The sequence below is a fragment of the Neolamprologus brichardi genome, chromosome 15 (genome assembly GCF_056152115.1).
Source record: "Neolamprologus brichardi isolate AB-2024 chromosome 15, ASM5615211v1, whole genome shotgun sequence".
In the NCBI taxonomy this organism is placed as follows: domain Eukaryota; kingdom Metazoa; phylum Chordata; class Actinopteri; order Cichliformes; family Cichlidae; genus Neolamprologus; species Neolamprologus brichardi.
The window spans coordinates 25506344-25518354 of record NC_142118.1 but is presented as its reverse complement, the minus strand read 5'-3'; the positions used below and the strand labels follow the sequence as shown (position 1 = coordinate 25518354).

The window sequence follows — 12011 nt, the reverse complement described above, 5'->3', positions numbered from 1 at the left end:
TTGGAATCAGGAGTTTGGTGGCATTTTGATGGCAGTGGGAAGGAAGAACTCCCTTTTAAATGGACGGTTTTTTAAGATTTGGAAGCATCGCAGATATGTGTTCTTAAAGAATTTCAAGGGTCAATGTCTCTATGTGCTGATTTCTGTATGCGTACTTATTTACTGTAGGGCTATGTTCCTTTTTTATTTGACAAAAATAATCTGCCTAGCAGGCAGATGAAGTCTAAAAAATGATACGCAGATAGTACGATTAAAATAAATTCAATGGGTGCTAACAGACAATTTCATAGGTCTTAATGTGTGGTGCTACAAGGTATAAAAGTATGAACAAAATAAAAACATTTTATTACTCACTTCTTTCTTGACTGTGACAATATTTCACAATTCGCATAGGAATTAGGATGGAAATATAAAAAAACGAAATAAGAATAATGGGAAACAGGGAAATTAAAATCTTTTAAACATTAGTGATTTATATTTAATAGTTGGAATTTTAGTATTTAAATGTCACAAAAGAGATTAGGGATTGGGATCTTACAGTTGGAAGGACTTAGTGAATTTTATCCCAACTTACCTCTATGCAATTCCACAATCTTCAACTGAAACACTAACAGCTCTGCATATAACCTACGGGGATCTTAGCATTCAGATCTTCCAACCCATCATGCCCTCTGCTTTGATCATGTGATTTCTTACCAATAGTGTATATCTGAACTTGGAATGGAGGATTACCCGTTTGGAATTTTACATGTAACTTAACTAACATAATTTGCATATCTTCCTTTGGGGATGTTGTTAGTGCGAATTATCACTCGTTTAAATGTATTTCTTATATTATAAAATGAGGTTCAATTTTGAACCTAGAATTCCTTTTTAGCATATATTGCATTTGTAATTTGGCAAAAAAAACCACCCAAAAAACAACAATTCCCCTCTCACTCGTAAGGGTGAGTCGGTCTGTCCTTCAAGCTCAGGTCTGCTATAAGAGGCCCGGGAGCTTGAGGGCCCTGTGCAGTATTCAATTCATTTCAGGTCAATTTTATTTATATCGTGCCAAATCACAACAACGGTCACCTCAAGGTGCTTTATATTGTAAGATAGACCCTAAAATAATACATACAAAAGATGATTGAGATACAAAAGTATCTTAGCTGTTCCTAGGACTGTGCCCTCTGTATTTCTCAAGCTTCTTGTGTTCCTTCTTCCTGATGTTGCTGTCATTCGGAAATGCTACGTCTAACACTACAGCCATCTTCTTCTGTGATTTCCACAGAAGAAAGAAAACAGTAGTAGTCCAGTCGGTTATCCATCAACATTTTTTCTGTCTGCATCTAGAAGTCCCACAAGATTTTAGTTCAGTCATTCTCCACGACCCTAGTGTGCGTCTCCCATTTTGACTTCCAGGGCATATTGGCACAGATGTTTCTGTGTACTATTCCAGCCACTTGGTTATGGTATTCCATGTATGCCCTACTTGCTAGCATCTTGCACCCTGCTGTTATGTGCTGGATTGTCTCAGGGGCATCTTTACACAGACTTCACATGGGGTTTTGTCTGGTGTGATAGACCCCAGCCTCTATGGATCGTGTCTCAGAGCTTGTGCCTGTGCTGCCATGATTAGGGTTTTGTTAGCAGCTGGATAGCGTATGTATGTATATGATTAATTTGTAGTTGACTTTGACTCTGATACTTTGGGTGTCAGTAGGACTACCAAGACTCTGTATAAGTAAGTATATCATTTTATCTACTTTATTTAGACTTACCCACAACACTGGTCATAATTGTTGTATTGTTCATAATGTTTGCACTCCGTGCTGATTGTCCCTTGGTTGAGACCATGCCTGGATCTAAACCTAGTCAAGCTGGTCATGTCAGTACAGACCACAAGTGTCATGGAGGAGTTTGCTGATGTATTCAAGGGCATATTCCCCGGAGAATTCTCTTCTTTGTTTTTGGCCCACTTTGCACCAGAAAGAGGAAACCAGCGGCTGAACAACAGCAGCACTATTAAGCTTGATAAGCTGTTGTTAGAATTGTTTTAATATTCCTTTCTAGACCAGGATCTTTTTCTACGTAGCTGACGGCTGGTAACTGTGCAGGGGCGGATCTAGCAAAGTTTAGCCAGGGGGGCCGATAGGGCATGAACAGGGAAAAGGGGCACAAAGACATACTTTTCTTTCTTATTCTCATTTAAAATATCTAGCTTTTAATTATTTAATAATTATATGAATCTTACACCCAAAGTTTTAATCTGATGTAAAATGTATAGAAGTCCATTACTGTATATAATAACTGTTAAGTCTAATATACCCTAGTAAGCTGTAGTACTTTTTCCTTTGGGAAAGTACCATCTGTGAATTCTGCAATTCTGTTGAAGAAAGATGTTGAATCTATTTAATTATTCTTGAAAAATAATTTATTTCTGTGAATTTTTTTCACCCTGCATCAAATTAAAGTTGATTACATTGATTAAGCATCATGAGGAAGAGGGTGGTTCCCTATTTTCTTTTGCTGGGAGTTTGCAACCCTATTAGTTAGGTTGCTTAATATTTCTGCTAAGTACTCTTTAAAATACCAGAATAGGAAGGATGGTGCAGGTTTAACTTTATTAGATTGATCAGTGTTGCTGAGCTATGAAATAGTTTGGGTGCAGTGTGTTTTTTTTTTTTGTTTTTTTTTAAACATACAGGTATAACAGAATCGCTTAAGTGTTGTTGTTGTTTTTTAACTTGAGTATGAACTTATACAAAAAGCAGCAAGATATTAAAAAAACATTTTTGTTGATTAAAAAACACACTATATCGGATTCATATCGGTATCGGCAGATATCCAAATGTATGATATCGGTATCGGTATCGGACATAAAAAAGTGGTATCGTGCCCTCTCTAGTTGTAAGTAAGCTATTAAGACTCGACTGTACACCGTGTTCGTGTTTTCCTCCAAAAACAATAAGTTCTGTTGGAGCAGCCTTTCAACGCCTCTCTCTGTCTCTCGCTAGCAAACTTGACCCAGACAACAAAGTAAAGCTAGTTTTCAGCTACGAGCCCGACACAGAACCCGCCGTATTAGCCAGAGGTCCCTTTACTACGGTTCGGAGCCGCGAACCTTCAGTAACAGTAATAAATCACAGCAATAGTACATTCATGTAGTTGTAAACAGCATGATAATATATTAAGTAATCCAAAGTATTCAGAATACGTTACTCTCATTGAGTAACGTAACGGAATTCGTTACAGAATACATTTTGGGGCATGTATTCTGTAATCTGTAGTGGAATACATTTTAAAAGTAACCTTCCCAACACTGGTCTCAATCCAGAGAAATGTGTCATAGGTGCCACAGAAGTGAGTTACTTTGGACACAAACTCACCCGGGAGGGCATCCAGCCAGACCCAAAGAAACTACAGGCCATCAAGGACATGCCGCCTCCTGAGAATAATAATAATAATAATAATGGATTGCATTTATATAGCGCTTTTTGGGACCCCTCAAAGCGCTTTACAATTCCACTATTCATTCACTCTCACATTCACACACTGGTGGAGGCAGCTACAGCTGTAGCCACAGCTGCCCTGGGGCAGACTGACAGAGGCGAGGCTGCCATATCGCGCCATCGGCCCCTCTGGCCAACACCAGTAGGCAGTAGGTGAAGTGTCTTGCCCAAGGACACAACGACTGAGACTGTCCGAGCCAGGGCTCGAACCGGCAACCTTCCGATTACAAGACGAACTGCCAACTCTTGAGCCACGATCGCCCAATTCAATAAGAATGAGCTCGAGACAATTCTTGGAATGGCAAACTACCTGTCCAGATTCGCACCACGACTATCAGAAGTACCGCTGCGTCAGCTGCTCAAGCAAGACTTGGAGTTCGTCTGGGATCAGAATCACAACAGAGTCTTCCAGCAAATGAAGGATCTCATAACCAGAGAAGCAGGCCCCATACTGGCATACTACGACATGACCAAGGAGCTACGCCTACAGGTAGATGCATCCAAGTATGGTTTGGGAGCTGTGTTGATGCAGGACGGACACCCAATAGCATATTCTTCAAAGACACTGACCCCAACAGTGGTTAACTATGCACAGATCGAAAAAGAAGCGTTTCCACACCTACATATATGGCAGAAGAGTCATCGTCGAGTCGGACCACAAGCCATTGGAGCACATACTGAAGAAGCCAATCTCTGTAGCCCCTGCTCGTCTGCAGCGCATGCTGTTACAGCTGCAGAGATACGACATAGAGATTGTGCACCGGCCCGGAAAAGACATACCTGCAGATGATTCTGCTGTTCAATGTAAGAAAGACCAAAGAATTGACTGAAGACCAGGAAACTTGTGATCCCTGTTTCTATCCAAAGGGTGGAGCACTGTAAATATAAGTACACATTGAAAAAAACATGGATTGGGTAGAAAACACTACTGCACTCTAGAGGGCCCAAGTAATTTTTTGAGGTGGCTGAGGATTTTGTTGATGAGTTTGTTGTGGCCAGTACCATCCTCTTTGCTGTTGCATGCTGGGGCAGCAGGTTGAGGGTTGCAAATGCCAACTGGCTCAATAAACTGGTTCACAAGGCCAGTAATGTTGTGAGGATGGAGTCGGAGTCCCTCAGGCTGGTCTGGGTAAGGCACATGGTGTCCGAAACAAGCACAATGCTGGACAATGCCAGCCACTCCATGACGTGCTGGTCACAGGAGTACGCTCAGTGAAAGGCTGACAAATGCACCACTGAACGACACAAGAAATAATTCCTGCCTTTCGATATCTCTGTGCAACTTCCCCAACTAAAGCCCTGTACACACTGCCATAGTTATACAGCCTTATTATCTGCACATGCTCTACACAGAAAGGGAAATTTTACACCTTTACATTACCTCAATGTCAACTATATATATTTAATTTGTGCAGTATATTGGGGTTTTTATTATTACAACTATTTATACCTATTAGAGCTATTCTGTTATATTTAGTAACCGTATAGTATATTGTATTTATTTAATTTAGTTTGGTCAGTAACTGTTCCTACTGTCTTGGAGCAATTGTGAGAAGTGAGAAAGGAAAATCTTCTTTTAAAAGGACAAAACATCTGGCAGGACGGGGGAGGGACGGCCATTTGCCACGAATGGTTGGGGTGAGATTAATTCATTTATTTAGGTGTGTTTCTGTCAGGAATGCGTATTCTAAAGAAAATTCCCTTGCTGGTAGTGTAGCAAATTGTCATGGTCTGCGGTGGGTGGCTGGAATTTTCGTAAGCCTCCTGAACCTACCTGGGATCCGCCCCTGGACAGGGCCACCTCCTCCAGCTCCCGCACATCTGGAGCCAATTGCAGGCAATCAAGCCAGAGGGATTTAAGCCACACATTGATGTTCATTCACTGCCAGTTCGTCATCAACCCATGTTGGTAACAGGCCCTTATGCTTCAAGTTCTCTCTGTGATTATCTTGTTAACAAGACTTTCTTGTGCTGCAGTTGCTGGATTCACCTTGGCTCACGCTCTACCTCCGGACTCATGATACCAAGCAATCACTTGGAAAATCACTCTGTGCCTCACCTGCCTGCCCTCCTGCCATCACACTCCATCTGAAGACCCCAGATCTCGGGTCAGCCTTGCAACGCCACTAAGCTCCCCTGGATTCTCGTCACTCCCCTCTCAACACTCTGTGTCCCCTACTGCAACTAAGAATTGCTATACTTACAACCAGTGTTGGGTAAGTTACTTTAAAATAGTAACTTAGTCACATTACTAGTTACTTCTATCAAAAGTAACTCAGTTACTTCAAGTTACTTGTAATTTTCAAAGTAACTAGTTACTAGGGAAAGTAACTTTGGTTTTACTCAGAATTCTCTTGTTAATGTGTTGCTTCCACAACTTTGCCAGTCTTCTAGCTTGCTTACTTGCCACAAGTGCACTGTGCCACCAACCAATAGAAAGGAAAAGATAATGTGCATATTTCCACGAGAGAAATCCCACGCCTGGACCGTCATTGACTGCTGCCATGATTCTAGCCTACGTCACAGCGTCATGTGTGCCTTTTACATCCAACACAAAAACTGCAGTCGTGGTGCTTTGATTGTACTCAGAACTCGGAAATTCTGCCTTCTGAATAGGAAGATGTAGGTAACACCAGACTGCAGATGAGCTGCATACAGGGCTGGACTGGGACAAAAAATCAGCCCGGGCATTTTGACTAGAGACTGGCCCACCATTATAGGAAAAATCATAAAGCCTTTGAATGAAAACAAACGCTGTTGTGACAGTGATGTACACTGTTTTGATGGTATATATGCATCAATCTATCAATCCTTTGTAAGATTCAGATTATTATTTTTTAAAAGCGAGACATTTTAAATGAGAATAAGAAAGAAAAGTATTTCTTTGTGCCCACCTCTCCCTGTTAAAGCCCTACCTGCCCCCCTGGCAAAACTTTGCTAGATCCGCACCTGCACAGTTACCAGGTGTTACTACTTAGAAAAGGATCCTGGAGTTATCTGTCTTTCAGAAACAGTTCATAACTTCCCTTCAACTCATTTATGTTACCAAAAAGGTAAACCTGTTTCTCCATCACCTGTTCAGCTCTGATGATTCAGTAAGGACGTCTCCTGATTTCATCTTCATGTTTCTCTCTCACCAGATAACCAAACCGATATCATGACCAGCAGCTTTTTTGCAGCTGTGGCTCCAGCAAACATCAGCTGATACTAGAAATTAATATTAAATAAATTCTAACAACAGCTGATCAAGCTTAAACGTGCTGCTGTTGTTTAACGTGACTGGTTTCCTCTTTCTGGCACAAAGTGGTCGATAAACAAACGAGAGCCGATCAGCTGATCATTGATCAGTTTTCATGATTGAAGTAGAAACGGGAAAGGGGGGGGGGGGGCGGAATGAAAGAAGAGGCAGCTGTGCAGCAAAGACACAGAATAACTCCAGCTTTGTGTCTTTTTCATTGTAGCTGAATTACGGGACAAACTGTGTTCCTTTTCACCTCAATAAGAAACGCGTAATATTTTCTCTGAAAACCAGACGGGACGATTGGCAACTCTAATAACTTATGAACAAAATAAAGTTCAACATCATTAACTTCATAGCACCCACCCAGCTGTATAGAAACTCCGTCATGCTAGCTAGTACGCAGTACGGAAAAAGTCAGAATAATGAAAATAAACTCCACCTAAACTTGGTTTATATCTGACCCAGATAGACTGCAGGTCATAACTTCTTACCTGAAGTTCAGTTCACACTTGGACCGGCGGCCGCCTCGGGTCTCTTTTCCTTCTGCATCCCCTTTCCCTCATCCACCTGCTGGCCTCCACCACTTGCTAATGTTACAGAATCTGTGGAAGCTCCACGATAGCCACCACACGAAGTAACGAGTAACGAGCCTATCTAAATCCCAGTAACGACTAACACGTTCCTGATTTTGGCATAATAACTAGTTACCGTGCTCGTTACCACAATAATAACGTAGTTACTGTAACGCGTTACTTAATAACGCGTTAGTCCCAACACTGCTTACAACTTACCACTTCAGAGCTGCCTCCACTACCTCCCTAACTCCACTGTCTTCTCTCTTCAGTGTGACTGTTCCCTGCTCAGCTCCACTCTGCATCTCAGGCCCCATTCCCTCACCCTAGCCACGTTTCCCAGGCCACGCCACGTCAAACTCCACATCTTATTGTTTTTGTCCTTGCTACGTTTCTAGCACTTAAGCCTAATAAAATATTGTTACACCATCTGCTGTCTCTGCTCTGGGTTTCTGCGCCTGAGTCCAGTTCAGTACAGACCACTCGGTCCCGTGACACAAATACTGGTAGCTCCTCATACATAGTTTTAGTTTTAATTCAATATCCTCTCTTTTATAAAATAGATTTTTAAAACGTTTTTTAAATGTTATAAACAATTATTTTAAAATCCAAGTAAACATAAATCCTCTGAAGGTGCAGGCAATGCTGAACAATTTAAAACTTCAGTGTATTTATATTAAATGTAAATAAGGTGATTAAAATTTTTAAGGCAGTATATTTGCTGACAGTTGTTAACTATTTTAAAAAAACTGTCTCTTTCAAAAAATAAGTATATCTTTTGATAAAGAAATATATGCGTGAATATGTAGTTACACTAATGTGTATATGAATGTACTCACTGTTGAGCTTAACTCCCCTTCATGTCCAAAAGACAAATCTGTCTGTCTACAAAATAATGTTTGACTTGTTAAACAATTTGCAGACAGTATGTTCAAAACAAATTCATTATTGGTCTAATCTTAAATTCTTAAAGGTTAAGATGTATACTTCTAAATTTATGATATAATTATAAAATAATTAAAGAATTACTTTGAATGGTGGTAAAATGTGGTGTTTAAACTTTTAGTGATATGTTTTTAATTCTTAGAATAGCTATTACTTGGGATACAAGATTTAGAAGAATTAGGGAATAATATTTAAGGATTGGAAGAATTAGAGATTTGGATGGATGAATAATTGATTTATATTTCACTTATTTTTAAACAAATTTCTAAAAAATGGATTGAGCCCTTCAGCAAAGAAGAACTGTTGAAAAAGATGTTAGTGTTAAAGAATTTAAAGGGTCAATGTCTCTATGCGCTGATTTCTGTATGTGTCCTTATTTACTGTAGGGCTATGTTCCTTTTTGATTTGACACATATAATCTGCCTAGCAGGCAGATGAAGCCTAAAAACATTTTTCACTCAAAATGATACGCAGATAGTACGATTAAAATAAATTCAATGGGTGCTCACAGACAATTACATAGGTCTTAATGTGTGGTGCTACAAGGTATAAAAGTATGAACAAAATAAAAACATTTTGTTACTCACTTGTTTCTTGACTGTGACAATATGTCACCATTCACATAGGAATTAAGAAAGGAAACCTAAAAAAAATGAAAAAAAAAAAAAAAAACGAAATAAGAATAATGGGAAACAGGGAAATTAAAATCTTTTAAACATTAGTGATTTATATTTAATAGTTGGAATTTTAGTATTTAAATGTTACAAAAGAGATTAGGGATTGGGATCTTACAGTTGGAAGGACTTAGTGAATTTTATCCCAACTTACCTCTATGCAATTCCACAATCTTCAACTGAAACACTAACAGCTCTGCATATAACCTACGGGGATCTTGGCATTCAGATCTTCCAACCCATCATGCCCTCTGCTTTGATCATGTGATTTCTTACCAATAGCGTATATCTGAACTTGGAATGGAGGATTACTCGTTTGGAATTTTACATGTAATGTAATTGACTTAATGAACATAATTTGCATATCTTCCTTTGGGAATGTTGTTAGTGCGAAGTATCACTCATTTGAATTTATTACTTATGTTATAAAACAGGTTTCAATTTTGAACCTAGAATTTCTTTTTAGCATAAATCACATTTGAAATTGGCAAAAAACAAAACAAAAACAAAACACAATTCCCCTCTCGCCCATAAGGGAGATCTATCCTACAAGCTCAAATCTGCTACCAGAGGCCTGGGAGCTTGAGGGCCATGCGCAGTATCTTAGCTGTTCCTAGGACTGTGCACTTCTGGACAGAGATCTCAGATGATGTTCCTGGGATCTGCTGGAGCCACTCGCCTAGCTTGAGAGTCAGCACACCTAGTGTTCCAATTACCACTAGGACCACTGTTACCTTCACCCACCATTCTTCTTGATCTCTTCTCTGAGACTTCTGTATTTCTCAAGTTTCTTTCTTCCTGATGTTGCTGTCATTCGGAAATGCTACGTTTATCACCACAGCTGTCTTCTTCTTTTATTCCATCACCACTATGTCTGGTTGGTAAGCCATCACCATTTTGTCCGTATACATCTGGAGGTCCCACAAGATTTTAGTTCGGTCATTCTCCACGACCCCAGTGGGAGTCTCCCAATTTGACCTTGGGACTTCCAGGCCGTATTCAGCACAGATGTTTCTGTATAGTTTTCCAGCCACTTGGTTATGGCGTTCCATGTATGCCCTGCCTGCTAGTAGGGGTGGGTTTTGATTATCGATTTATTGATTAAAATAAATTAAAATTAAAATGTTTGTGTGTGTGTGTGTGTGTGTGTGTGTGTGTGTGTGTGTGTGTGAACCGTTCGATACAGTGCTTTCGGTTCTGTACACATATGTATTGAACAATACAACATTTTTTTATTTATTTTATCAACTTTTCTTCTGACGATGCTGTCTGTGTTGAGCGCTCAGTGGATCTGCGTTCGACTACTCTGCCTAGGCAGCACTGTCGAGTGCAGATCCATTGAGCGCAGCGCAAGCTAGCAAGACAGAAGCTAAACTCGTTGCAACATGGCAACTGTCTCAACGCTACCCGAAATTGAACCTCCCCCACCCTCATTCAGATCTGGCGTTTGGAACTATCTTGGTCATCTGAAGCATGACCCTGATGGTAAACGCATCATGGACAAATTAAAACAGTATGTCGGATGTGCCACGCAATGCTCAATTTGTGGGAACTAGTGCGTTAGCGCAGTTAGCTCATTAACATCCAGCCCCAATCACGGGGCAATCCGCAGTAACTTGTTAACAGAGATTTGCCACGTTATGGCATTAATGTCATTTTAACGAGATTAACGCTGACAGCACTAGTAGGAACACAACGAATGTGACTGCACATTTACTCCGACATCATCCTAGTGCAAAGACAAGTGGAAGCAGACAAAAACAACAAGCATGCATGCTACAAACTTTACCCGAGTCATTTAGACAGCCGTTAGCACATGAATCTCCTTATGGGGACCTGATATGTTTAATATGCTTCTGAGAATATAGCCCAGAAGAAGGGTATAGTATAGCTTTTATTTTGGAAAGAGCCATTTCTGTGTAATAAACTCTCTTTTCCAAAGATCTATCTCAATCAGATAGATTTTTTGTTTGTTTGTTTCAGCAACATTAAATTTAAAAACTGTACTTTTGAGTTCAAATATATATATATATATATATATATATATATATATATATATATATATATATATATAATTTTGAAAAATGAAAAAGGCATGAACATTTTTTTTGTATCAAAAAAATATCGAACTGTGTCACCAAGTCAATCTTTGCGGGGTGCCGTGGTTGGATGCATTATTGAGGGTGACGTATGCCATACTGGACTCCTTTTGTCATGTGGTCTGAGCAGAGTCATCAGCAGATACCTGTGATCCTGTGTATCTGCTGTGACACTGTAAATATAAGTACACATTGAAAATAAATTGGATTGGGTTACAAACACCTCTGCAGTATCGAGGGGCTAAGTCATATCTATTTTCTGAGATGGCTGAGGATTTTCTATGAGTCTGTTGTGGCCAGTGCCATCCTCTTCGCTGTTGCATGCTGGGGCAGCAGGTTGAGGGTTGCAGATGCCAACTCACTCAATAAGCTGATCCACAAGACCATTAATCATACACCAAGTCCATGAAACAATTAATTTCCAATGTGCACCTAAAAGTTCAGTTAGTGGTAAGAAAATGCACATAAATTACTCAAATAAATTTGATATATTATTGAATATATCTCTGTATAACAAAGACAAACAGCTTTTGCCTGCAAGGTTCTTCTGTAGGATATTCATCTTGTAGGCTCTTAAGTTGACCAAAGGGTGATTCATCGTGAGCAACACTTTGCAGCTGTATTAATCAAACAGATGTAGATCTAACACACTGGCACATATCTGACATTCTTACAGGAAGAACAACAGAAAGAACAAAAGACCCCAGTTTCCAAAGATAAGCTGCGTACAGAGGAAATAATCATTAGTATCTTGGAAGGATTAATAATTTATTTTCAATAAGTGGAATCTCTAGGGATTAGAGTGGAAACATTGAAAGAATTATTGATTTGTATTATAAAATTGGAAGCTCTCCAGGGATTGGGATAAAAAAAAACCCAGAAGAATTAGGAATTGGACTCTGGTATCCATTCCATCCATCCATCCATCTATCCATCTTCTTCCACTTTATACGGGGCCAGGTCGCAGGGGCAGCAGCCTAAGGATT

General features: G+C 39.8%; 2 pseudogenes; both read right to left on the bottom strand.

The window, feature by feature from the left end:
• The window catches only part of LOC102782143 (NACHT, LRR and PYD domains-containing protein 3-like), a 305914-nt pseudogene that overhangs the window by 188645 nt on the left and 105258 nt on the right, over positions 1 to 12011 (bottom strand).
• Positions 4569 to 9996, bottom strand: LOC148098522 (uncharacterized; annotated as a pseudogene).